At 40.1% G+C, this 26,836-nt stretch overlaps 1 long non-coding RNA gene across 1 annotated transcript; it reads right to left on the minus strand.

The window, feature by feature from the left end:
* On the minus strand, window positions 6,405-11,914 carry LOC110392987. The gene is made up of 3 exons (XR_002434715.1): window positions 11,478-11,914; window positions 7,844-7,956; window positions 6,405-6,667 (listed from the first exon to the last, which is right to left on the minus strand). It is a non-coding gene; the product is annotated as an uncharacterized LOC110392987 (long non-coding RNA).

Genomic DNA, 26,836 nt, shown 5'->3' on the forward strand with positions numbered 1-26,836 from the left:
TTAATTTTCATCAACTCCAACACAGAGAGGAGCATTCAAACTCCTGGGCTACAGTGTGAGGCTTTTTGAGGAGAGCATTTAGAGTTGGACAGTATCTTACTCCAGCTCCTCTGCCTTCTTCTCCTTTCTTGTCCTCTAGCCCACCACAAACAAAACTTGGTAATTATGGCACTTTTCTCAGATGTGCATGGGAATCTAAAATGGGATGTCTCCCATGTCAGTGAGCAACTACTAAAGACCTGGAAGCATCACTCTCAGCAAAACCTCTTGGTTAGAAGAAAACTCATGCTCTATCACTCTTCTTGGTTGCTAGCAGTTGAGGAGTTCATAAGAGGAAGCTGAGTTTTCCATTTCTGAAGAAAAATCAAATGACTTGCATCTGAGTTAGGGACCAAGGCAGACACAAATAAAGTATTATTTTTTATATCAATTTAATTGCACATTTCTTTTAAACTATATGACCACATGGATGCAGTCATAGCAATAACAACAGCAAATCAATGTTTGTGAGGAAATGCAGTTAAGTATTAAGATCTAATAATACACTGTCTTGGAAGTAGCTGTAAAATCCTTTGTTTCCCTCTACAGAGTGTTAAGAATGCCAAGAACCAACAAGTGTCTAATATTGTTCTTCCCCAGCTGAAATGAAAAGATATTGATTTCTACCAAATAGATTCCCTAATATGTGAACTCATTATTCTAAGGCTTAGAAGAATCATATACTTTTATTTCTGCTCTGAAGACAGTCAAAACAAATGTTTTATGAAAATAAAGTGTTGTGTATGCTTCTTGAAAAGTCTACCGACATACAAGGCACCTTTTCACATAGTGGATATATACATTCCTAATTTTGCCTTATACTTGAAGAATAAGCATCACTGAACACTGACCAGTGCAAGGTTACACCAGTGTGATAACATCATGTGCGGTTGTGAGGTTGCATTTCAAAAGCGTATCTCCTTAACTCCTGTGACTCTATTGCTCTACACTAGCCCCAAAACCACAGAAGAGATGGAGAATAGGGATGAATCAGATACAATGAACCTCCTTTTACTGGAGCACATCTGTAACTGACACGTAGAGGTTTCTCATTAAGTCCATCATTCTTTTCTTTTCCTTCAAAAGGGAAACATTCAGAAAGATTTCAGAACTTTACTGCCAGTCTTTCAGTCATCTATGAGGTCATTTTTCCCAGTGAATGGAATCAGAAGAAGGAATGCTCCAAGTTCTACAGAAGAAGAATGGATACTGGCACTGTTTCCAGCCTAACTGGTGGCAGAAGCTGTCAAACACCTAGATAATGTTCTGAAATATTTTTCCAATTGCAATCTATTTGAACCCTTGAACTACTTCAGAGTCACTTGCCTGTATCACAAACATACCAGGAAATCTATATCTAGCTGTTTCCATATACATAGACAGGGAGAAATTTCTCATACTTAAATGTTTTTAGAAAGATCTTGTACTCTTCTGGTGCTGTTTTTTTTTCTTCTTTTCCTCAGTATGGAATGCCATCATTCACACTTATTTGAGATGCAGTCTCATCAGCTGAAGTACACTTGTTCGAGAGGCTTGACAGTGGGTACTACTGTTTCATAAATACCTTCCATTTTCATAGAATCATAGAATCAGCAAGGTTGGAAAAGACCTACAAGATCATCCAGTCTAACCGTCCACCTATCACTAATAGTTCTCACTAAACCATGTCCCTCAACACAACATCTAAACATTCCTTGAATACCTCCAGTGTCAGTGATTCCAACACCTCCCTGGGCAGCCCATTCCAGTACCTGACCACTCTTTCAGAGAAGTAGTATTTCCTAACATCCAACCTGAACCTCCCCTGGTGCAACTTGAGGTCATTCCTCCTTGTCCTGTCCCAAGTTACAAGAGAGAAGAGGCCGACCCCCAGCTCACTACAACCTCCCTTCAGGTAGTTATAGAGAGTGATAAGGTCTCCCCTGAGCCTCCTCTTCTCCAGACTGAACAATCCCAGCTCCCTCAGCTGCTCCCCAGAAGACTCGTGCTCCAGACCCCTCACCAGCTTCACTGCCCTCCTCTGGCCACGCTCCAGGGCCTCAATGTCTTTCTTGCAGTGAGGGGCCCAAAACTGAGCACAGTACTCGAGGTGTGCCCTCAGCAGTGCTGAGTACAGAGGGACAATTATTTCTCTGCTCCTGCTGGCCGTACTATTTCTGATACAAGCCAGGATGTCATTGGCCTTCTTGGCCACCTGGGCACACTGCTGGCTCATGCTCAGCCGGGCATCAACCAACACCCCCAGGTCCATTTCCTCTACACAGTCTTCCAGCCGCTCTGCCCCAAGCCTGTAATGATACCTGGGGTTGCTGTGGCCAAACTGCAGGACCCGGCACTTGGTCTTGTTGAATCTCATCCCATTGGCTTCAGCCCAGCTATTTAGCCTGTCCAGATCCCTCTGTAGGGCCTTGCAACCCCCAGGCAGATCGACACTTCCAGCCAGCTTGGTGTCATCTGCAAACTTCCAGCAGCTTTGCCTTGTCTTGACCATGTGCATATTGGATAAGGAAAGGCTCAAGTTACCAACTGCTCAGTAAAGGACAAAGAACATTTTTGTATCTATCAGAGAACTATACAAAAAAGCAAAGAGGAGAAATAGGTGCTATATTTATTGTTAAACAGGACAGCATAAGGAGAAGGCAGCTGTGAGATTAACAGGAAAAAAAATGATCTGATTTGTGATGGCCATGCTACATAGTTAGGAAAAAACATATACCGCAATTCATGTTAAATAAAAGCCTGTTTTTGCCTGATACTTGGGAGAATTTGTCCATGAGCACTTCATTATTAAACAGTGTTCCTGTGGTACAGCCAAGTTTAGAAAGGTTTTATTTAACATGCCATTACAGCAATTAGCCCCAGGGAAAGTTCAGCTTGCATACCCAGCTTTTAAATATGCCTTAAATTTATATTTATCAGCTGAGTTCCACCCTCCCCTCCCCCCAGTTATAAACTTTCCCTTTTCTCCTCACCTTACAGCCTACCATGAAGCTTCCAACCCGATCCCTTTTCTCAGCACCCAGCCTGCCAGAGCCCCAACCCACCTTCCCTCCGAGCACACCAGCGCAGTACCAGTCCTCAGGATGGTTAGCCTGTCAGGCCCCACATGTCAACATGTCACCTGTGATCACCACTGCAGGAGTAAGTGGGTAATGCTTCTGCAAGACAGGGTGTTTAAGAGACAGAAAGGAGGTTGAGGATGCTGAAGTTCGGTTTCTAGCTCTGCTGTGTCTTGAGGCAAGTAATTTAGTCATTACTGTATCTCAGCTCTCCAAGCCTGCATGAGGATAGTAATATTAGCTTTTCTCCATCTTGTTTATTCAGCTCATAGTAGATGAGCTATCATTTGCAATGTTAATTTACAGGACTTAACACACCTAGGGTCCAGCCTTTCCTTAGGCCTCCAGACACAACTGTTGCTCACAAAGCTCTCTGATCCCTATGGCTTTGATCAGGTCCTGGTCACAAAGTAGGAAGGACACATGGTGTGGCAGAGGAAATGAGCTCTGGTGACTGAAAATTCTGGTTTTAAGTTTGCCAAGTTATCTATCACCTTAAAATAAATAAATAAATGTTTTAACGTCCTTCAGGTTTTGACTGCGTGTTAGAAGAATAAGGAAACAAATACTCCAGGTTCATACAAATGCTGGTGTGGCATTGCTGCTGTGCACTGATCACAAGAAAACTACTGGAGAAGGTGCATCTGGAGATGTTCATCTCCTGAATCCAAAACATAGTTTCCATTATCTATACCATTGCTTTTCCTTTCCTACTGTCCATTGCAGGAACCAGAAATATGGCTGTCTGAGCAACTCTAAAGCTACTTTTTTTTTAAAACTGCAACTGAAATTAGGTCCTTTTAACAGTACTTGTTGAGTATGCATTTTATAGTCATCATGAATTGTGTTGCAAAATAAAAATGTTTCAAAGCCTCTGCTTGCTGTACATACGAGCAGTGAGAGGCTTAGGGAATGTCACTGCCTGAGTTTTTAAGAGTAATATTGCTTTGACTTTTGCAATATACATGAAAAATTAACCTTTTTTTCTGTGCGCATACTCTTTTTGTGCACCATGCTGAACATACATTCGTTATATACTAGCTCTGTACAAAGCACAGTGAAGTCACGCTACAGTGATACCAGTGAAAATTTTCTCTCAAGCAGCAGCAAGCATGGCCAAACTCTGAATTTTTGGAGGCCAAAAAAAAAAAAAAAAATCTAGTTTTATTTTCTACCACTTACACTGTCTATCATAAAACTGAAGCCAACCGCAACAATACTTCCAGCAAATGACTCAATCTACAAAACCATCATTCCCTGACAGTTTCAACCACTGGACTTTTTTTTTTTTTAAATTTATTTGTTAACCAGCATTTTGACCCTTCGGCTATGTTAGTCTCCATAAATTAAAATCTGAATATTTCCTAATCCATTTTCCCAGCATTATTTCATTAGCATTACATCTCAACTGTTCAGGATGAATGGCTGCAGCTAGAAAAAGAAAGAGGAATTTCAAGTGCTTCATGAACAATACCCAATATACAGCTGCAGTCTAAGATTAACTGATATCAGCTTGACCTCATACCTGCCTAAAGGAAAATGCTCAGATAGCATGTGGTAAAGTTTATGAGATGTTAGTTCCTACTGTGGTGTATGCAGGTCTTTAATTTCTTGTAATTTATGTTGAGAAGGCTCCCTTAGGCACACTGCTTTGTCCCAAAAATGATAGAGAATCAAACTTCAAGACTGTGATCTCTCTTTTTTTTTAACTTTTCCCCGGTATCTTTTGGAATGAAAGGAATGTGATACAGAGAAAACAGTGCAAGTGTGGTGAACAGAGTTTATGGGGCAGTCATGAATAAAACTGAAATGTATTATGTAAGAGAAAATATATGCATCTGCTCACAACTACTTCCTCAGTTGCACAGAGCTTAGTAGAACACAATTTAATTTCATTTTTAAATTATTTTTAATTGCATTAATTTTTTATTAAAGAAAAATAATTTTGTGCAATGTAGTTTGGAAGAAACCAAAATTCTGCTCTCTGATCATAAAACTTAAGGGTCTATGTCACATTTGAAACTTGCTTTAACAAATGTAACAAATAAATACAAATGCAAAGTTATACACAAGCTTTTGAACTCAAACTAGCTTTGATCAAGAGCAAAATTCCACAAAATTTTACGAAATCACTCATACGTTTTGGTGGTAAAATCTGTCTTGTTATAAAGAAAAACTATCACATCTGTTTTTCCCTCACTGAATTCTTGAAAAAATAGGGAATGGCATAGTGGCTGTGAGCATTTCATAGTTTCTAGAGTGGAGAAGAAGGGAATATTTCTCACTGATTTCTAGTGACCCCCTGTGGTAAGCCAAACTTAATAGCACTGCTAAAGGCTATGGCATCTTCACTGAAAGGATGATGTCCACCATGGCCAGGAAAAGTCTTAGGAGTTGAGTCTGACCATCGCAATGAGCATGACACCTTAGGCCGTCCAGAACCCAGGAGATGATCAGAGTTCAAAAGTTGCTCTTAGTCTGAGAGAAGATACCGGACTACGAGCAACAATATACCCTTCTCAGTATACAAGGATGTAATTCTATCAGATATGTGGTAGTAACAGCCTAATCCGTAGGCTGAAATTAAAGACATTTACTCCAGCCACAAAAAAAAAAAATAAAAAAAAATAAAAAAAATCATAGGTTGAAATTAGAGTGTAATCTTTATACTTTAGATTGCACTAATGTGGAATGTGATTGTCCAGATAAATGTCTTTCCAAGCTAAGTTCAACACTGAGGTGAACAGTAACTCAAAGGAGGGAGCTGCTAGCGTGCTGGGTAATTTGGTGAGAAGACAAGCTATAAGAGGAAAGTCTTCAGATTATTCAACTTTTAGATTTTCTAAAATACACATTAAGTCCATCTATAAGACCGGAAGTTTAAAGAAAGTTCTACTGGAAAAAGGATTTATTAGAATTTATGCTCACTCTCAAGTACTTACAAATGCTTCATAAATTGCATATTCACTACACAAACATTCCTTCAATTGGGAACAAGCCAAGGTTCTCACTATTTCCATTTGTCCTAGAAATAAAGCCACTTGCAAAAGAGAAATGAGCTAATGGGAATATTAAAGAGTGTATAGCAAATTTTTTACGCAGAAAAGGTACATCTGGATCTCATACAATTCATATACCTAGAAACTGTACCTTACATATTTTGTCAGCTGTCAAAACACAAAATGAATAGCTGAAAGGTAGTTATTGTTTATTGATGAAGGTAAAAATCCCCATAAGCTGTTCTAAATCTCATATCATGCTTTTCTAGTCTTTGCAAAAATAAGGGGGCTGCTTCCTTATCTGTCGTGCCTTCATTACAGTTGGTGGTTTGTTACATTATTTGGAAATCTGTTACAGATTATTTAACACATACGGAACCAAGTCCATGGACTCAGTCAGTATTGCTGTCATTCTCCCCCGTCTTATGAAAAAATGAAAAAAAATAGTTGAATTATGAATAAACTTTATGTATGTTGGCTAAGCTGACAATGTACTATATACATAAGCTCCCTTCTCCATGTGTTTTCACTCGTTTCATGTTCTTCCCATAAAATTGCTGTAGTAATGTCCTTGAAAAGTAAGGGGAAAAAAATGCCATTAATATTTTGGGTCTCCAAAAACCAGACTAAAAAGACAATAAAAACAACCTTACATGAAAAAAAAAAAAGTGAGTTATAAAATATGTTTGACAGCAGTTAATGGAGATTTCAAACTTTGAACAAAATAACTGGACAGCAAATTTTGCAAAAGCACCTAGGAAAAATATTTATTTAGATCTAAATGAATCTGGCCCTAACCAAATCTCCCTGTCTTTACATATTAAGGAATGTACTCTTGAGAAACATCTTTCAGTTTAACTTTTGGACATGGGAATAACAGATATTGTAGTAATGTCTGATGGACCACCCACAATGTGCAGTATGGAACTTCTGACACCAACAGAAATGGGTAAGTTAAGTAAACTAATGGATTCGTCCCCCTTGGTTGAAGAAGTAGTATGATTACAAGTCTGAGAAAATCATCCTGAAAAAAGTTTAATCGATCTTGGCATACTGCCCTGAAAAAATTCCATTTTGACTTTTCTAATTCAAAAGAAGTTTCACTGGAAAATTTCCAGTAGTTTCACTCACTCAGTAAAACAAGTAAGCCATTCTAAAAGTATGTGAGCTATAAGCTTGGAATCTAGTTTTTTCCCATTTAGGCCAGACTTCAAAAAAATTAATAAATATATTTATTGAAATCATAAATTCTATGGTTATGATCACCATGTTTTCATAAGTTTATATTCAAAATATCATTCTAGAACAAAATTCATAATCCTCTTTCCCCTTTGTGTATTTCATGTATCAGTGCCACTTTAAAATGCTTCTGGACATTTTTTGGAGGGGTGAGTTTTCTTTTCAGAACAGTTTAGATATCTGAACAGATGTAAAATTAGCCAATGTTGCAAATGAAAACAAGTTATATACTGCAGACACACTTGTCACAAAATTCAAATATGATATTTATCAGCTTTTAAATGGGAACACAACCATCAACTTCAACTCAATCTAGGATAATGTAATGTTTGCAGCTGAAGAATAAATGATTATACTTAGAGGTGCTTGCTTTTAATGGCCACATTTCCCAGTCTCATGGTACAAAAGCAAGAAAAAAATCTTTCTTTCTCTCATATATGCTAATTTATAACAACAATTATTATGATTTTTATATCTACACAATGCTGCCTACAAAATATTTAATACCTGAGCAGCTGGTGCACTGTGGCTCATGCTTACTAAATGAATAAATGTTTTGTCTTCTGTTTTCCCTGTGTACTTGCATCCATCTGTTGTCTTGTGTCATTTTTGATTGAGGCCTAGAGGCACAACCACAAAACAAATAATGTCAATTTTGTTTTCGTTTCTTGGGGGGACCAGGAACCCTACTTCCAGGCTGAGAGCACTTTGGTCCTTGGTGCTGCAAAGAGATGCTTTCAGCTTAGACATAACAAAAAGCCATGCATTAGGGTGTGCAAAAGTTAGCATGAGAAGTTTAAATTCGTATTCATTACAGGACAAATAGTATCATCAAGTGTGCACTCCGAGTGAAAGCAGATTTACCAAGCTGGCAGGGGAAATGTTAGTTCCCCCTAATGAGCACTGTAATTGAAACGTGTTCTCCGGGTCAAACAACAGGCGAGCATCTGTTTCATGTCCCAGCCACCACGTCCTTGCTATGCCTGCAAACTGCCCTCTCTGAAAAAGGAGCTCTCAACCCATACAGAGACCACCAGGGCCATGCTGTACACATGCTTAGCCCTCACCTGTACTGCACTGGCTGCACCTCCTTGATACTGTTGTCCAGTCACTCTGCAGAGCTCCAATACAGGGCCCTGCACCTGCCCTTTCTGAGTCCCTTTAGTACAGAGGGGAATAGTGAGTTGTGTTGGGGATGAGGATGGCTGCTCTTGGAGAGATCTTCTTTTCTTTGTTGACTGCAGAAGGAGACTGACTGGCTTCCTCAGTGGATCAATTCTTGTGCTTAAAGTTGACACCCTGAAACTTTCCAATTGCTTCAAAACCATTATGGATTCAGAATCAAACAGTAAAATTTGAGGATTTGTCTGCTTAGCTCTGGCATTACATGAACACCTGGATTTGGGTAATGCATTTACACACCCATACAACCATATACACTTATAGTTATCTCTACAGGCATTTTATTCTTGTATAACTTCTTTTATTCTTGTGTAACTTGTATAAATGTGTTAGTGAGGTTTACTTAGTAGAGCTCTCATATGCAGGAAAATAGGGTTTCTACAGACTGTGTAGTAACAATTCAGCAAACTGAGAGTGAACCTCTTGAAATCTGACCCATCTGAAAGCAATAACTTTCCTTTGAGACAGAGATGGAGTTGCAGAAGAGTAAGACTGAAAAGTACCAAGAAGTGCAGCTGGTGATTACAGATACATAGGAGACTGTGCTCCAGTGTGTTTGGATAGAACACTCGAGAGATCCAGCACTGGCCTTCCATTTGAGTAATGCTTTATAAATCTTAGGCTCTCTCACCTTACCTGTGTGACCTACTTTTTGATTACGTAAGTCAAAAGAATGAGTCAGGAAAAGGTGAGAAGGATTTTGTCCCAAATGGGAGTATTCTAGGAGAAGTCTTTTCCCAATCTCATAGACCGTGAGTTCAAGTTTCTCAAGAAGCATCTTGGAGTTGTCTGTCTCTGCTGAACAAACAGCTTCAGGGGCAAGGAGCTGCATCTTGAGTTGAGTGAAGTAGATTGTCCCTGACACCTCTGTCAGGACAAGTTTTTCTCAAGAGAAAGACATGATCACTTTCTTTTGGAACCACATAAGAAATCATCCAGTATGGCCGTATTTGACAACTAAAACAAATACAGCTATATTCAAGATTTTCAGTTAAGTAACTCAGTATCGTAGAATTTCTTCTGGCATACAGTTGGAGCTAATGACCCATTTTCCATTTTCTTCAATCCCAAATAAGATATATTAAATATTAATTACTATCTGTTTCAGAGCGTATCTCTGAACTTTGAAGGCCATTCCTCCTGGAAAGTAGAAAAGGAAGAAAGGGGAATTTTCTCATATATTCAGAAGATTTATTCTGTTTTGTAAGATTGCAGGCATGAGTACAATCCTTGCCCTCAGAAATGGCTGCATGTCAGATGTAGCCAAGTAGTCTAAAGCACCAAAATTAATGGAGCAAGACAGATACAGCCAAGCACGAAAATTATTTGGGAGAAAGTGATCAAACATCTGTTTGGTAACTTCTATCCTCTTCCTTCCCTTTCCATCTAACATGACATGGGGCCATGCAATGGACCTTACCTTTGACTAATTATTGGGATGGAATTATCTTCGTGAAGAAATCTTTTTTTCCTAGTTCTGTTTTTATTGAAATAGTAGTGGAGACATTGACTGCTGATCATTTCTTTGCTACTAATTAAATGAAAGACTCCTGGAGTCATGGATGGTTTCTATCTATTTTGTTCTCTCTCTCTCCTGTTTTTTTTTGGTCGCAGTCTAAGTAAATTAATAAATAAATGCCTGATTAGCCAGTGTAGCAGAGGTGCTCCTCTGAGCTCTTCTTGCATCACTTGAGTGAGCCAAAGCCTGATGGTGAGGCCAGACCCAGATCCCTGAGATTATTATTACTGCTCCAGTAGCTTCTACCCCAATTAGGATCAGAGCCCCGGTGTTCTAGGCACTGCATACTACACAGTACGAGATATTTGCTGTTCCCCAGAGCCTTGAGACTGATATGAATAACAAATGAAGCCAAAGGCTGTTCTGCCATTCATCAGGGAAGCAGGCTGAGTGGTTGTGCTCTGTGGTTTTTGTGTGAGAAGTGTCTTCGACTGCCTGCATTGCCAGCCTTTGTCTGATCCCCAGAGCATGACTAAGAAAAGGGGAAAAAAGGTAGATAGATGAAGGTAAAGTCAGTTACAAAGTTGTGTATTTGATAGAAAGCTACATGGAGAGTAAAAACAAAATTACAAAATGACAGGACACGAACGCAGTGGGAGTTGAGAAAAGATGAAAGAAGGAAGGAAATTGGATAACAATAGTGATCAGAAAGAATAAAAGCAAAGACAAATAATGACAAGCAAGAAAGAAAGAGGATTAGAGTTGAATGATGAAAGCTATGGAAATAAGGTTGGTAGCTGCTACCAGAATTACAGGAAGTCATTTTATTTAAGATGTCATTGTTAGGAGTCTGAAAATATTTTTTTTAAACATAGACGATCCTGAAATGAGGAAGATTTCAAGGCAAAAGAGACTTAGGGGAAATGTACAAAAACTACAGAGAATATGTTTACTTGGCACTAGCTGCTTCTGGAGTTAGTTCAGAATTGCCTGGATCAGTGTAAAAGAAATAGTACAGCTTATGGTAGCACAAACTTTCACATAGCTAAATAGTCCTGTTAAAAAGTAAGGAATTATAAAGTGCAATTTGAAAATACTCTTAGATGCTTCTGAAAATTTCATCTGAGAACAATCTACTGTCATGATTTGATGCTTTCTTTTCAATTATTTAACAATGTCAATTTCTGTGCAGAGGAAAAAAAATTGCTTTGTCAAGAATATCAGCAAACTTCCTTATGAATAGTTGATGTTTCTTGAATAGCATAGCTTTTGGTGTTTGTTTTAGAGGGACTATTTTGGCTGACTCCTGTGATTCCAAGCTTGAATGCATGCTAGGGGCAACTGGTAGACCATCAAGCATTCAACCTGAAACACTGCTGTGTTTCCTTCCTTTGATTCTATTCATCCGACCCATACCCTAAATGGACATCCAAGATGCTCTTGACAATATGCAATAGTTACATTATATAGCACTGAATGTATTGTTTAGGGAGCAGATACCTGAAAGGCCATTTGTCTTATAGTTGGGATGAGGGTAGTGAGGAGAGAGAAAGACAAGCATGCCACCAGGTTGCCTGTGAGGACAAGAGCAGAAGATCCTTGGAGAACAGTCAGGATATAGATGGCATTCTGGCTGAGCACAGAGTCTCCCATGGCCAAGTGATTTCCAGCATTCTTTGTTCACAGGGTGAGATTCTGGAACTACTTGAGCTGCTGTGCCTAACAACACTGATGTGAGTTTTGCAGCACTCAGGTTCTGTGGCAGCTAAAGAGACTTGCCAAATTCAGCACTAGGAAAAATTAAAGAGGCATGAATCACACTGATGTACAGGCCATTTAACTTAAAGAAGTCCCACCCAATGTTAATGTTGTATCCCACTGCTGAGTTCAGTAAAAAACACATTTCTCTCATTCCTTGTAGTAGTGCTTTGGTGTCCCTGGAGAATAATATTCCTTTACTTAATAGCAGTACATGTGTACTGCTAATAGCTAGAGTACTGTTAATAGCTAGAGTTTGTAAAGCTTGTAACACCTCTCTGAGTTCCTGGGAGGGATTGATATACTGTGGTACCTTGTAGCCAGGATGGTCAAACAAGCTTAGTTTCTCTGAGGATTATATTTCATAGGCTTCCTTGTCACTCAGGCTACTCAATTTAGGATAAAGGTCAAATTTTTAAGGCTTGACTTGTCCAAAAGTGGTGGTAGGATTTTGGTAAATCAAGGGTCTTATAATGCAGGACAGCCATACATCTGGGGCCTTGGGGATACTGGTGGAGGGCAAGCCAGACATGAGCCAGCCATGTTCCCTCGCAGCCCAGAAAGCCAACCGTATCCAGAACCGCATCAAAAGAAGCGTAGCCAGCAGGGAGAGGGAGGTGATCCTGCTCCGCACTGGTGAGACCTCACCTGGAGTACTGCATCCAGATGTGGAGTCCTCAGTACAGGAGAGACATAGACCTGTTGGAGTGCATCCAGAGGAGGGCCACAAAAATGATGCAAGGGTTGGAACACCTCTCTTAAGAGGACAGGCTGAGAGAGCTGGGGCTGTTCAGCCTGGAGAAGAACAGGCTGTGAGATGGCCTAAGAGCAGCCTTTCAGTATCTCAAGGGGGGCTATATAAGAAGGAAGGGGACAGTCTCTTCAGCAGGGTCCATTGGTACAATGGGAAATGGTTTCAAACTAGAAGAGGGGAGATTTAGATTGGATATAAGGAAGAAGTTTTTAACAGTAAGTGTGCTGAGGCACTGGAACACACTGCCCGGAGAGGCAGTGGATGCCCTGTCCTTGGAGACACTCAGGGTCAGGCTGGATGGGGCTCTAAGCACCCTGATGTAGCTGTAGGTGTCCCTGTTCATTGCAGGGGAGTTGGACTAGATGACCTTTTAAAGTCATGACGATTCTATGATTTTATGATTCTTTGACTAAAATGACACAGTAGCAGAGATAATATCTGCAGTCTTTTTTCAGCCAAAGCTCTTGCCTAGATCAGCTCACAGAATGAGAGATATCTGGCTGCAAAGAGATCCATAAACAGCAACTATAAGAGCTGGGTGGAAAAAGATAATTCCAGCTTGGGGAGGATTTCAATATTTGATGAGCACTTTCATCCCATTTAAAATGAAAGCTCAAAATGTCAACATTTTGCTTAGCCAGACTCCAAGCTCAGTTTAAAATCCTGGGCAAGACGCAAACTGCTCCTGAAGCACCAAAAATTCTGAAATAGAAACCCTGATGACTAATTAATCTTTCATGTGAAAGGTTTTCCCACCAGGAAGGGGAGGGTTTCTGAGGGCAGGCTTTTTGAAGCACAGAGCAGGCAGCCTGGCATACATGGCCAAAGGCCAGCGGTGAAAGCTCTGCTTTCACAAGAGTTTCTTCCAGTGAACCCCAAGCCTCCTTAGCTGGCTAGAGTATGACCCTGTCTCTGATGAAAGATGCCTCTGTAAGCCATCGCTATTCAGAAGGAACCATCCAGAAACTGCGTTCCTTTCCATTCAGAATCCAAGGCAGTTACAGAGAGTGCCATGTTTCATCAGCATAAATAATTAACTACAGAAGGACATGTAATATTCATAGCTGAAAATCATTAAATAAAATAAGCTGGGGAAAAAAAAAATCTTAAACATGAAGCAATATTAATCATTTAGCCACAGATTCAGCTTAGAGCTTCTCTTTTGTTTAATTTAATTATTATTTCTTTAAATCTACTCACGGGCAGATGTTGCTCCGCAAACCCACACAACTAATTCCCACATGTGAGGCAGTCAGCCTGAGGTTTAGCCTCTTGCAGTATTAATTAACATCATGAGGCACTGTTAATGTTAGTGGACAAAATCAAAGTGAAGAATTTTCTCTGCTTGGTGAAATGGGGATAAAAATGGGTCAAAAGAGCAATGCCTTTCAAGCAGCATTGTCTTCTCCACTATATCATACACTCCCAGGTTTGTTAGTTTATGCAAGGTGAAGAAAAAAAGCTTTTCTCTCCAAGAATGCACAACAGGAGCCCGTGAGAGCTGAGGTGTTTAAAAGCAGAAAGGACCCCAGCAGGTCCTTTGGGACTTACAAGCAGGAAGACAAAAAAGTGTTTCCATGTAAGAGCCAGAATCTTCTTAGCAAGCAGCAACATCCAGAGTTACACCGCTCCTCTCACTGAAGAGGTGATGTCAGGGCAAACCCTACAAGCTGGCATTGTTCAGCTCATGGCCCGGAGAGCCATCACACACAAATTAGCAGTGTCACATCTCACTAAAGGTCTCATTGTCCTCGTGCCTTTCTGACATCCCTTCTCTCTTTCCCTTCTTCTGCCCAGAAATCAGGCTAAGCCTGAAACTAGCCTCTGTGAAACGGCTACAGTTTTGACAATTGGGAAGATAATGTAGAAAATAAGAGGGAAAAGTGCAGAGACAGAGTGGTCGGAAATATCTCTGCTGGCAGCTGGAGGTGGGAATATTTGATTCTCTGGGGTCTGCGGCCTGCTATCTGTCAGTAAGCAACATAGGATCTGAGCTTAAAGGAGAAAACATTTCTTTTTTCTCTTGTCTTTTTTATTTATTTCCTTTTTTTTTTTGTGGCTTTCTTTGTTATTGTTTTGTATTTGTTTTTTTTTTCCTCCTGGAATAACTGCAATGAGCCGTGGTGACATTTGCATGGAAAAGTTCAGAGCTGTTCTGAAACACTGCGTTTGCACCACTTGTCCCTGCAATGCTGAGGAGCCCGTGCAGAGAGAGAAGATCGTGTACACCTGAGTTGTAAAGTGTAACCTAGTTGAAGAGATAGATATTATTCTCTTAAACATGAATGAATGCTGCAACCCTTTTAAATACAGACATACAGTGCCTGTAAGCGGTACTTGTACTTCACACACAGAGTTGGGAGCTGCAGGCAGATCTTGAACCTTGCAGAACCCTCCTCACAACACACATAACATGACTTAAAACTGTTCTCCTGGGGTAGATGGTTGTTACCCTGGCCCTTGAATGTGGCCAAACATCTGTCAAACTTGCAACTTAGAGCATCTTAAGGTCTCTTTTTGAGGATTCTTCATTCACTCTCACTTCACAGTTACTTTTAATGTTTGTTTACAGGCACTTTAAAAGACTGGAGGTGACTGTACCAAAGCACAGCAAGGGCTTATGCACTTACAGGTCATATACAGTTCTTTCTTGAAAGGTGCAATCATATAAAACACCTACAATTCGTATTTTTTTTTCAGCAAACTGTCTGTGACAGTAAAGTGAGAGATCTTTTTTCATTAGCTAGCCAAACATCGGGCCCAAATGTTGAATATTTCATGCTTCCATAAGGGAGTTACAGACACATATATGCTTTTCTGTTTCAGCTGCAAGGTTATTCAATCTTTTAAAACAAACAAGAAAATTTTGATTATCCTAGGGTGCTTGACTGCACTGTGTTGGGACAGACTGAATTGCATGGAAAAGGATTTCTGTTCTGTTTTCAACTAAAATCATAACACAGTCTTAATGACGCAGAGGTCACTAGTGTCTCCATGGCAATTCTCAGATGTGTAAGGAGGTAGTCAATGAAAGCTTCCAGTGAAATAATTTTAAGCGTATCATTTTCTTTACCTGTTTATCCATTACTTTGTCCGACTCCCCCTGCTGGGCTGCACTCTCACCCAAGCTGTGAGGTCTCTAGGGCACAGTGCATAGTGTGATGCACACTTAGCAGCATTCTTAGCTCTCACTTAGGCTAAATAGGTCATCTTGCATTCTATGTCCAGGCCAAGATGGTGAACACTGAAGCCTCTGTGTTGTTTTACTGCCAAAGTAGGATTTTAGGGGAGTATTCCTACTAGTGAGTAATGTAAAAAGTAAGAGAAAAAAAAAAAAAAACGAAAAAAAAACAACAACAACAAAAAGCAAATTTTCCTTTCTGGGAAAGAAGACAGCAAGGGGAACAGAGAACAGAGTAGAACTCTGGGTGGCAGTGTATGTTGTAGGTACAGAACAAATAACAGAAATAGATGCATCAAACCTATGTGTGTTATGAACTGATCAGTTAATCTGGCAGGAACCAGGGCTCTCTATTTCTACTGTGAAGATCTGAGGGCATAATTACATGAGCCTCAGCACTTGTAAGGATGTTCAACCCTGTCATGAATTTATTAGAAAACAAGGGAAAAATATTTGCATACTGAGTTCATATTTCTAGAGGAAGAAATCTATGCACTATGCCAAAATAAGAATTTAAACGATCTAATAAAAATTGTGAAACGTTATGAATGATTTAGTAACATCATCAGCATTAGCACAGATGGCTCACCGTGCTGGTGTACCACTCTGTCTGTGTAATGGCGATAACTGAGAAATGCCACACGTCTCTATTACACAGTATTACCCTGAGTGCCAGCATAGTGTACTACCGAAGAAGTTCCAGTGCCAGAGCATGAAAGTTATCAGTTACATTTCAGCTGCAGAAAAAAAGCCTTGTTGATTTATAACAACCGTGTTGTTCAGGAGAGAACAGAAATGATCTTTGGTCTTCCCTGGAAGACATGCACTCTACAGAAGTAAACAAAGTAGAGTTTCCTATGGAGCACTATTGCTAAAAACCTTTCTTCCTGAGAAAAGGGGGATAATTATCAATAAATTCCTCCGAAGCTACTTGGTTACGCAATGTAGACAAACTCCAGAAAATTATAGTGTTTGAGTGCATTGATATCTTCAGTGTGACTTAAATTACCTTTGAGGGAGACAGGGTTTTCAAATGATGACTAGACATTTACTGAAATTTCTGAGATTTGCAACAGCTAGTAATTGACGAGACGATAATGAATGTGTGTTTAAAAAGAGAAAGCCAAAAAATGCTATGTTCAGATCTCTAGCTTGATTAAACATGCAGTCTTACAAAGTATCATGACTTGTGCTTTGGAGAGTAGGTGGGAGAAGCAGGGATGGGGACTGATAACAGGTGCAAATATATGAAGGCTTCTTGAGCCAAGCCTGTCACCAAAACAAATGTATGTTAAAGTATATGCTTAAAATCTGATCAATAGAAGACTCATGGGACTCGTTTGAGATCCTTTATTTTCTTACACGAACAGCGGTAGGAAAGACTTGGCTGCCTCAGCTAGATACATCAGAAAGCATGTACTTTTTAGAAAATGGCATATGGCAAAGATCAGAAAATCTTTACACAAAAGTTGGGAGCAGGGAAATGTCCTTCCTGTTTCAGGCTGCATTCCAGATTGTCTAAACAAGCAGAAAATTATTCTTATTTTAATATTTTATTCAACACTGCCTCTTCTGGTTTCATTAAAACAGGGAATTACCATAAAGAGCAACAGAACAAGAAGAAAACTCGGCTTTCCTTTAAGTTCTTGGCAAAACTGTCATTGATTCTGAGAGGAAAAAGATCTGATCTTTTTCTGTGGTGCTAATCTAAGTCCTTGCAAAACAGAAGTTTTTGAATTTTGCACTAGGACTCATCTTGCACTATCAGACCTCCTTTGAAAAAGGAGTGCTTCAACTGCTGTTACTCTGAGCAACGGCACTTACAGGTTTGCTTCTCATATCTTGGTATGTTTCAAGGCTGAAATAGAGTGGATCTTGGTTAAACACTATTCAGGGCACCAGGGTTACCTTGCATATGGCAGCCATTACCTTCACATTCATCTCCCACTCACAGTGTGCCCGCTTTGTTGGCTTTCAGTAGAATGAGTGATTCCAACACTTTACCAAATAGAGTGCGTAGTGAACCCCAGAGCAGAGAACCAAAGGGAACATTTGCTTTCTATAAGAGTTTCTCTCTATCAGATAGTGTGGCTGGAAAAGTCTTAGTATGTCAGGAGAAGGCACTTCCACCTCAAAAGCACTGTTGCTTAGTAGGAGCTTAGGACTGTTTTGACAAGGATAGGTAAGACACAGTATTGTGCATTAATTCACATTAGTTAGCAAGTTAACTGTTAGGAAAGGTAATCTGACATAGTTTAAGGCTGGTATTTGGCCTCCTTTAAAAGGCAGCAACTGTTGTCTTGTAGCACACAGGGGCCTTGGAAGTCAGACAGCTTTTATCTTGGTGCCATGGATTGTGGTGTATGTGTTGTTTCTACCTGACAAACGTAAAAAGCAGGCACAGAGCAGTGAAGAACTCTCCATGAAGTCTAATGATCCGTAATTTATCATTGTTTATAAGTGCCCTTACTGTATATTTGCTGTGCTGTCATGGAAACAACCATTCAGCAGCCAATTAAGTGCAAATCGAAGTGATGCTGTCAGGATAAGCACATGTTAGAAATGAATTTCTTACCTGTTCCACCTTAAAGTCCCCCAAATATTTTTATTTCTTAAGAATCTTATTTGTCATCATCTTTTTGGAGAAATAGAGAAGCTATGCCATAAATTTCACAAACCAAGAAAGAGCTTTGTGAAGTCTGTGCCTTCATACAACCTGCATACAGTGGATTGTGAGTGACTTTACCAGTGCAGTTAATGGAATGACTTCATTTTACTTTGCTTTGACTGTTTCCCAGCCCTCACACATAAGCAGTAGATTACACCTAGGGGTGGGTGCTAGCTCTTTTTCATACGGCAAAATGTCAGAATAGTTCCTGCATTATGCCATCCCAGTTCTACATTCTGCCCCAAAGTTTCAGGAGACTTGTCTGCAGCTTCTCTGCGGCTGTGGTTTCATAGCAGCCTTGGAGGCGCAATGGCTCTGCTTTCCCTTCTCTTCCTGACCCCTCCCCAGCTGCATCTCTGTTCACTCCTCACACTGGCATAGGTGGGCATTTGATCTCTCAGTGAGTTTAATTTTCTTCCTGAACCTGGCCAGATGAGCACCAACACCTCTGCATAGCAAATGGAGAGAATAAGTTACCTGGAACAGCATCCTCAATTTAAGCTCTCTCAACTATCTAACCCTTAAAAAAAATGTATTACTCTCTTTACCAGAAAACTGTTCTGTTCCATTCCCAAAGTCACTAGAGTCAGACTCTAAAGTTACACAGAAAATAAGAAAAAAAAAGAACAAAATCAAAGCCTGTTGAGATAACTCTTCTTGTACCATTCTTAAATCAGATGAAGAAGGTGAGACAATAAATCAGTGCTACTATGTGCGAAGACCTGGAGTTTGCTGCAACTTTATCTGATGATATATGGTCAAGAATATGGCTGATGACAGTAATTATTTATAGCAAGCATAAAAATATTGCTAGTTAGAACTCAATAGGTGTAATCATCACTTTAAGAAAAGCTTGTGAGCGTGATACCAATTAGGAGGTGTCATATAGTTGTCTGAATTGTAGAAAAGTGCTTTTTTGGGGAGGGGAACGGGTACCAAGAAAATCATTAGAGTAACAGCAGTAATCAAAATGAAGGAACCCTACAGAAATATAATGACTATAGACCTGTCGGCAGCTTTTTCCTTCCTGCTCCCATTGATCCAAATGAAGCACATAGTAAACATGAATTCTGTTCTATCCCTTCACTCACCCAGAAGCACCTACCCTTATCCACACATTATCTCTGATAATGAAGAGTCATACAAAAAATAAGACTTTTAAAATATCACTTGGCTCTGTGAGAAGTTTTTATGGATGCGTTTTGGTTTTGCTTATGCTGTTGCTGAAATTCAGGGTCCATAACCAAGGGCCCTCACCCATTCAGAACAGGCAGAGTTGCCTTAATTATTTATCCATACAGTATGTTAATTCCTGTAGTAGTTTGTTTTCTTCTCCGAGTGAGTATTAATGGAATATACCTAACTTATGCCCTTTCATTTTCAAGTACTCTTCTACTAAACTTGCCTTAACTCGTGATGAACAGTTTCCCAGTGGCAACCTAAAATAAAATATTACACTAATAATGAAGCATCACTTTCCTTCAGGAAGAGAATAGTGCATGTTATGTCCCTGAGGTTTTCCTCAGGTGGACCTTTTTGAATCACCTCAGACATTTCCTGTTGTGTCCCACGATCTTCATCAAACGACCTCCGCTGATGCTCCCTGCCTTCAGAAACTTCAGACATCTGTGCCACTCTTTTATCAAACAACACAGATGCTGAATTTATTCCAAAAGGTAATTCAAGAAGTCTCTAGTGACTTTATATGACTTTCAAAGCACTAAAGATATTAGGCTCATCTAATCTGAGACACCGGATCTATAGCTCGCCTCTGATTCAGGAATACTTTACATCTCTGAAGCCTTGAGGTAATCTAATCATGTATGGATGTGTGCAAGTCTGTGGGAGCCACAGAAACCTTAAACTTTGGTCTGGATTCTTTGTAATGAACCAGCCTGTGAGCTTGCCCATTTTGCTACTGTTACAGTAACTTTTTCACTTGATCTAATTTTATTACTACTTTTTACTTGAATATGGTAAATATCAAAAGAGATAAAAATGTCATACATCTGCATTTAGTTTGAGCAAATATTCTATTTCTACCAGCAAAACGATGGTATTTTTATATTAATCATGTCTTGAGATACTTGCAATGATGATTAGTTATTCATATGCTAACTTCTTTAACTGTTGTTCAAGGTTAAGCATACATCTGTTTTTATGCAGTTTATGATCTCACAATCCATTTTATCCTTATTTTTAGAAACAGGAATTTTAATAAACCAAACATTAAAAAAAAGCTGCTTAACCGTCAGGGTTACTTGTAGGAACACTGAATTCATCAGCTTGTAATGTTGTTGCCATGCAATATCCAGCGCCCTTGGAATATTCTTCTCCTTTCCTTTGAATCTGGGCAGTGTGTCACCAGCTTTGAGCTTGATATGTGAGAATTTTATTTTAGGATTTATTGTAATCCTGCTTTCAGAGACGGTCTTTTCTTCCTTGTTCAAATTAGACTATAGTGCATCACCTCCCACACCACTCCTGCTGCAATTAGTTTAGGTACACGTACGCTGAATCCGTGACCTGATTGCATTTCAGCGTACACACACCAGTAGCAATTCAGTTCCATAGCTAGCAAAGAGTACGTTGCATAGAACAGAGGACACTGGGCACCCCCTCTGCCTGTCTCGCCCCTCTCCCCGCGCTCCCAGGGCTGGGAGATGCCACGCCTGAATGCACTGCCCCTTGCAGCATCATCTCTAAAAACCAAACCCGACGGGTTTCCTGGAGTTTTCACATGCCTTATTTAAAACACTAGGTGTCACTCGCACTCTCCTAACGCAGCCTGTTGAAAGTCAGGAGCGCAGCAAACCCTACTCCGTGCGAGTATGAAGGTGTTTGCAAAGCAAGCACAGCGCTGGGCAGCTGCCTGGAATAGGTATCTGCATGGAAAACAGCAAGAGGGGTGCCAGCCAGCTCAGATTTCTGATTTTTGTGCTTTCTTATTAGTCTCAGACAGAATGTATGAAGCAGGGAAGAGCCATAAACAGGGATGAAATTTCAGCTCTACTGTAATCAAATCCAAATACTGCCAGAGGTTTTACAAAAAATGACCTTGATCACAAAAAAAAAGGTCTGAATAAATGATCTGGGATATTTTTCTGCCTGTTGGGTACGTTTTGACAAGTTATTTGTACCAAGTTTTATATAATACACTCCAGTGATGTGATACAAGTTCAGCTTCTGCACAGGCTTTTCCCCCTCTCAGCAAGTCTGCAGCTGCTGAGAGCATAAAGGAGTGCTGGCATGAGCAAGGTAAACACAAGTGATGTTCAATGGCGCACAAGGAGGTACCTTTCAGTTTTTATGACAGCCTCTGGAAAGAACTGAGGCATCCTCTTCCCAACACCTACTGCCAGACACTGGAAAACGCGCAGGGTGAAATGCAGATGGCAACAGACAGCACAGCAGCTGTCCCTCAGTGCAAAAGTCAAGGAGAGCAGCCTGGCGTGGGTGAGAGTCTCTCTAAGAGCATTTCCCACTTGTTTGTTGCTTTATTTCTGTGACCAGGAAGTTGGAGATTTGCCCCCAGATTTTGAAAGCATTCAAAAGGGCACACAAATGGCTGAGCTGCAGTCTGATCTGCTGTACAAGAGCTGGGTATCAGGGACTGTGTTAATGATGGTCTCGTTTAATGGCTTCTGAAAGTCTGAAGAACAATTAGAAATGTCAAGGCTAGCACTAAGGTGCTATTTGCACCTCTGCAAGGCTCACCACACCCAGCTTCATACAACCACAGAATGGCTTGGGTTGGAAAGGACCCTAACGCCCACCCAGTCCCGCCCCCTGCTGTGGGCAGGGCTGCCACCCACCAGCTCAGCTGCCCAGGGCCCCATCCAACCTGGCTTTGAGCACCTCCGGTGATAGAGTATCCACAGCTTCTCTGGGCAGCTGTGCCAGTGCCTCACCATCCTCTGAGTAAAGAATTTCCACCCAACATCTAACCTAAATCTCCATCCAGGGTCCGTCTTCACAACTTACATTTATCCTGGCAGAAGGCCCTGAGGCTCCTCTCCATTCAGTGGAGGTTTTCTGCTCATTCTAGACAATTCTGGGCATCTAATCTGGGGAAGGAAAGAAATAATTTTCACGTTATCTTTTAAAGCATCAGCCACTCCTTCACCTTAAGAAGCACATAAAGAACCAGCCACATTAAGCCAAATGGCAATGATTAAAACATTCAAGAACTGCTTCATTTCAGAAACAGATACTCTCAAGTCTCCCTTTTCCCTTATCTTCACCTCCCTCCCTACACTTCAAAATGCTGACTAGAACTGTGTTTCATACTGTGCTCTAAAGACACACCACCGCTTGTCTCAGTCTACTTGTTACCCAGGACCAGCAGTCTGCCTATATTGTAGGACTGGGGCTGTCAGTAAAAGCATAAAGGCAGAGCCCAGGCCATATCATTCTGGATAAGCATCAATGAAAATGAGTAGAAAAGAAATGATGCCATTTGAGATAAAACTATCCAAGGATAAAATCTGCAATAAATCCTTCATTTCCAAATTGTTCAATCTTCCTTTTTATTTTCTTTGTGAATAAGTTTTCCGTATAAAAAGCAGAGTTGTTTTGCACAGAAATCAAGCAAGTAAAATTGTTTGTTTAAAATATATTACAAATTTATATAGTGGATTATTATATACAATAGAATTTTTACAAATTCAATCAATTTTATCCATTTAAATGTGTTCCATATAGCAGGCAAACTAAGCTTTGTTTTTGCCTTAGAACTAGCCCAGCTTTCTAATCAAAGGGAATATGCTCGTATTTAAAATTTTGCCAATCTCTTTGTTTCCCCTTCCTAATGTAGAGATTCTCTCTAACAATTTTTTCAGACTGCCAAGCACTGATATAGCTAACAAAGTGAAACAATTGAAAATCTAATGCAGCTTCCAAGGATGATAATGCTCATGTGTGCATACTTCACAAAACAATTTGTTTACTTGTCTTGAAAAGCTTATCTGGTCCTCATGGCACTGAGATGCACACACTCAGCAACATTCACGTCCTTCTGTCTTTCACAAGAAAGAGATATTAGCCTAAGTTTGAGGAGAGAAAATTTCCATTGAAACCCCAATGGCAAGGAAGTTTCAAAGTATGAATATCTTTCCTAATCCCGTCTCCCCACATTGCCTTAAATTTGTTTCAATCGCTTTCAGAAGTTCTGTTTCAGTAGTGGCAAAATAAGAAGAGTGCTGTCAGCATTACATTTGTATTAACTGCAGTAAACACTTGCTTATTTTTGTCCTAAACATTTCATTTTTTTAAGTCTCATCTGAAGTGTTGATTCACCAGTAGTGCATACTGCATAAAGTTTATGCTACATATAAACTTCATCCACTTACTCAGAAATTTAATATGACAAATTACTAAACAATTAAGCATCATTTTATTTTATATATATCAACATTATCCCTGAAATGAATATGTTACATTACTCTTTTAATAAAATTCCTGAATCAGAATTTTCCATTGATTCGAATGTATAATTCATGTTGTAAGTAATTTAAGTAGGTAAATAAACAGTTGCTATTTTGGTGCTGGACAGCTTCAACTGTGCATTCAATAGCAATAGCAGCAGTTCAGAACACTTTGAGGAACTCATGCATGGTTCTGTTGCGTAGTGGATAAAAAGGGTATATGGTTAACCCCCAAACCTGTTGAGTCATTTATTCAGAATTTCTTTCTGCATCTTAGAACTACATGGGTTCTCCAAAAGGTGTTGCAGCCTCTTCTGTCCTCATCACCTTCCACGTAATTTGCACCATAAATCTTTTAGCCTTCATGATTACAATCAGATTAGCTTCTTTGCCATGCAAACTATGAGACACAAGCTTCAATTATTTCCACTTATCAAAACCACAACACTTACTGCATCCTTCCTCACAGCCTGGGTTTTTAGCACACCCATCTGTGTGGTGCGGCAGCCTGTGCGATTAGCACACCCGTCTGCTTCAAGTCTGTTGATTATCCTGAGATCAAAGTCCCATTTGACTATGGCCATTAACACCTTTCAGCGCAAGAATATAATTCAGGATGAGACTGGGAGGTGGGAGGGCTAAGAATCTGTTTGAGATAACTGTTTTCTCAAGGAAAGTCCCTGTGCTTAAATGGTTGGCAAGAGGGTACAGAAGGGTTACAGTGCTGTAGGATCTGGGGCCCATTGCTGTGGTTGCTTATTCAGTCTTCCAAGAAGCAGAAGGGAGGGGCTGGCTTTTTACAGTTTTCTTATATTCCACTCCAATATACTGGGCACAATCAGTATTTTCCTTGGGTGAAATCTCTTGTGCTTTAAACCCACCTTCCTTTTTCAACCGGGACTTCACCATAACTGAGCTTCCCTGTTTGACAAATGTGACAAAAATTTGCTTTTCTCCCAAGATTAAAACACTCACATTGGCTGCACCCTCCACTGTTTTCATTTTAGAATGATTTAATGGGAATGATTAAGAGCTTCCTTTCCTTTCATTCTCCAGGACAGCCACAAAATAACATTTGTTATGAAAATGTTAACTATTCCATTGCTTTTAAAAGTCAGATCGATCGATTGCATAATTTTCCATTTGAATTTCTTTGGTGAAGTTCTTTTTACAAAGAAACACTATCTCACAAAAATGTTGACTAAAGTGAATCCAAGCTCTGTATGCAACACAGGGCCCGAGTAAGAAGATAAATCTTTCTGGGTTATCATCTTTTTGTTCTCACATTTCACTGAAATACGTTACCCACTGTGAGAGAGGAAAAGCCTCAGGGGTTCTTGATATTTCTCAACCATGAATTTCCAGCTACTTGCTGTATTTATGGCTACATTATCAGTCTTCATCAGGATGCAGTAAATACCTTTGCAGAGGTCAGTATCTTGGATTTAGTTCAATTGTTATTTTCAGTGGTGGTAGAAACTTGACTTAAATCACTCCTGTCATGTACTCAAGACGCTCAACTTGTTCCAGCATCTGCCTCTCCCTTCTCAAATGAAGGACAGATCCGCTGCTTGGAACCACTGAGAGGGAGAAACCCTGCCCTGCCCTGCTATCCTACCAGCTCTCCTTTGGTTTTTTTTGTTCCCCTGCACCGTTCTGATCCTTCAGGGTCCACAGATAATCCAGTAATTTCTGCTTTATCAGCTTCTTGTGGCTTTCAGTGTCTCTGTCTGCAATATTATGCTTCCTTTCTTTCATTTCACCTTGTTTTATGACTTATGCCCCTGAATCTTTTATTTTTAGCTCCCCCTTCCTGTTTCTGTACCACCAACCTTTCTATTCCCTTACTTCACTGTCCCCAGCTCCAAAAACACTGCCAATGACCATTTCCAAAAGACCTTGGAAGAACAAAAAGAAATGTATATGAAGATCTATTCTCTCCCATATTACATTCAAGTAAAACTTGAGGCTCAGTTTACCTAGGCTTCAATACTGAGCACCATGGCACCCAGCCATGCACGATTTCTGTAACACTATGGTTTTCAGATTCTGTATTGCCCAGATTCCTGTCATTTTCTTCTGAGTGAAAAGTGATGCTCCTTACAAGGACTTTTCCCTCTTTCCACGCCTACGCCTTCTACCCACCTCCACATGCTTCACTCCTGCATTTGACACAGACCTGTAATTAGCCTAATTAAATTGGATAAGCGTGTCCCTGTTATAGAAATAAATTATGCATTTTTTTAAAAAATGGACTGGGCTGAAACGTGACCCCCCTGAAACATTCTTGCTCAGAGCAGGTGTCATTTGTAAAAATGTGCTCACAGTCTGCCTGCCTGAGACACAAATCTTCCTCCATTTCAGCCTCTTAGTTCTTCTTTTTCTCACTCACTTGTAATAGTTTCAAACTCAAAACCAAAGTCCTTGTTAATCTCCACCTAGGAGAAATATATCCACAGCCCCTGTTCCCACAGGGAGCTGATACCCCCTGCTCCTTGTCATAGTGCCTCACTTTCACTTGTTCTTGACTAACAATCTAGCTGTTTCCCATCTGACTTAGACAGGTTGCCCTATAAATAATGTTTTCAAACAGTAGATCCATCTTTCATCTTGCCATTCTCTCCGACGTATTTCTAGTGCAGCCTAATCCAGTGCAGAGAGAATCACATTGCCTCTTTGTCCATAATCCCTCTTCTTCAGGGACCAGTGCTCCAGACAAGTGCACAGCTCTGGTGGCTCTGCTTGAGCTCTCAGTACACAGTCTCCTTCTCCTATTACTTTCAGGAGGTCAATCAGCTCTACTTAGCACCTGTTTAAATACCACTCCTGGCCTGTAAATGTAGAAACTGTCAGACTTCTTTCTGCCAGCTTTCAGCCTGCAGCCCTCTGCTTGGCATCTTGTCTGAGCTGTCAGAATATCACTTATCCCAATTGCATTTTGGGGTTCAGTAACAAACACTGGGTTTATTAAGGTTTCCTTTTCTACATCCAGTCATGAATTTCACAGTCTTGCCAACCATGCAAGCTCAAAAAGTTAGCATTGCCTCTCTCTATGCTTATCTCCTCCCCTTT

This window comes from Numida meleagris, chromosome 2, assembly GCF_002078875.1.
Source record: "Numida meleagris isolate 19003 breed g44 Domestic line chromosome 2, NumMel1.0, whole genome shotgun sequence".
In the NCBI taxonomy this organism is placed as follows: Eukaryota; Metazoa; Chordata; class Aves; order Galliformes; family Numididae; genus Numida; species Numida meleagris.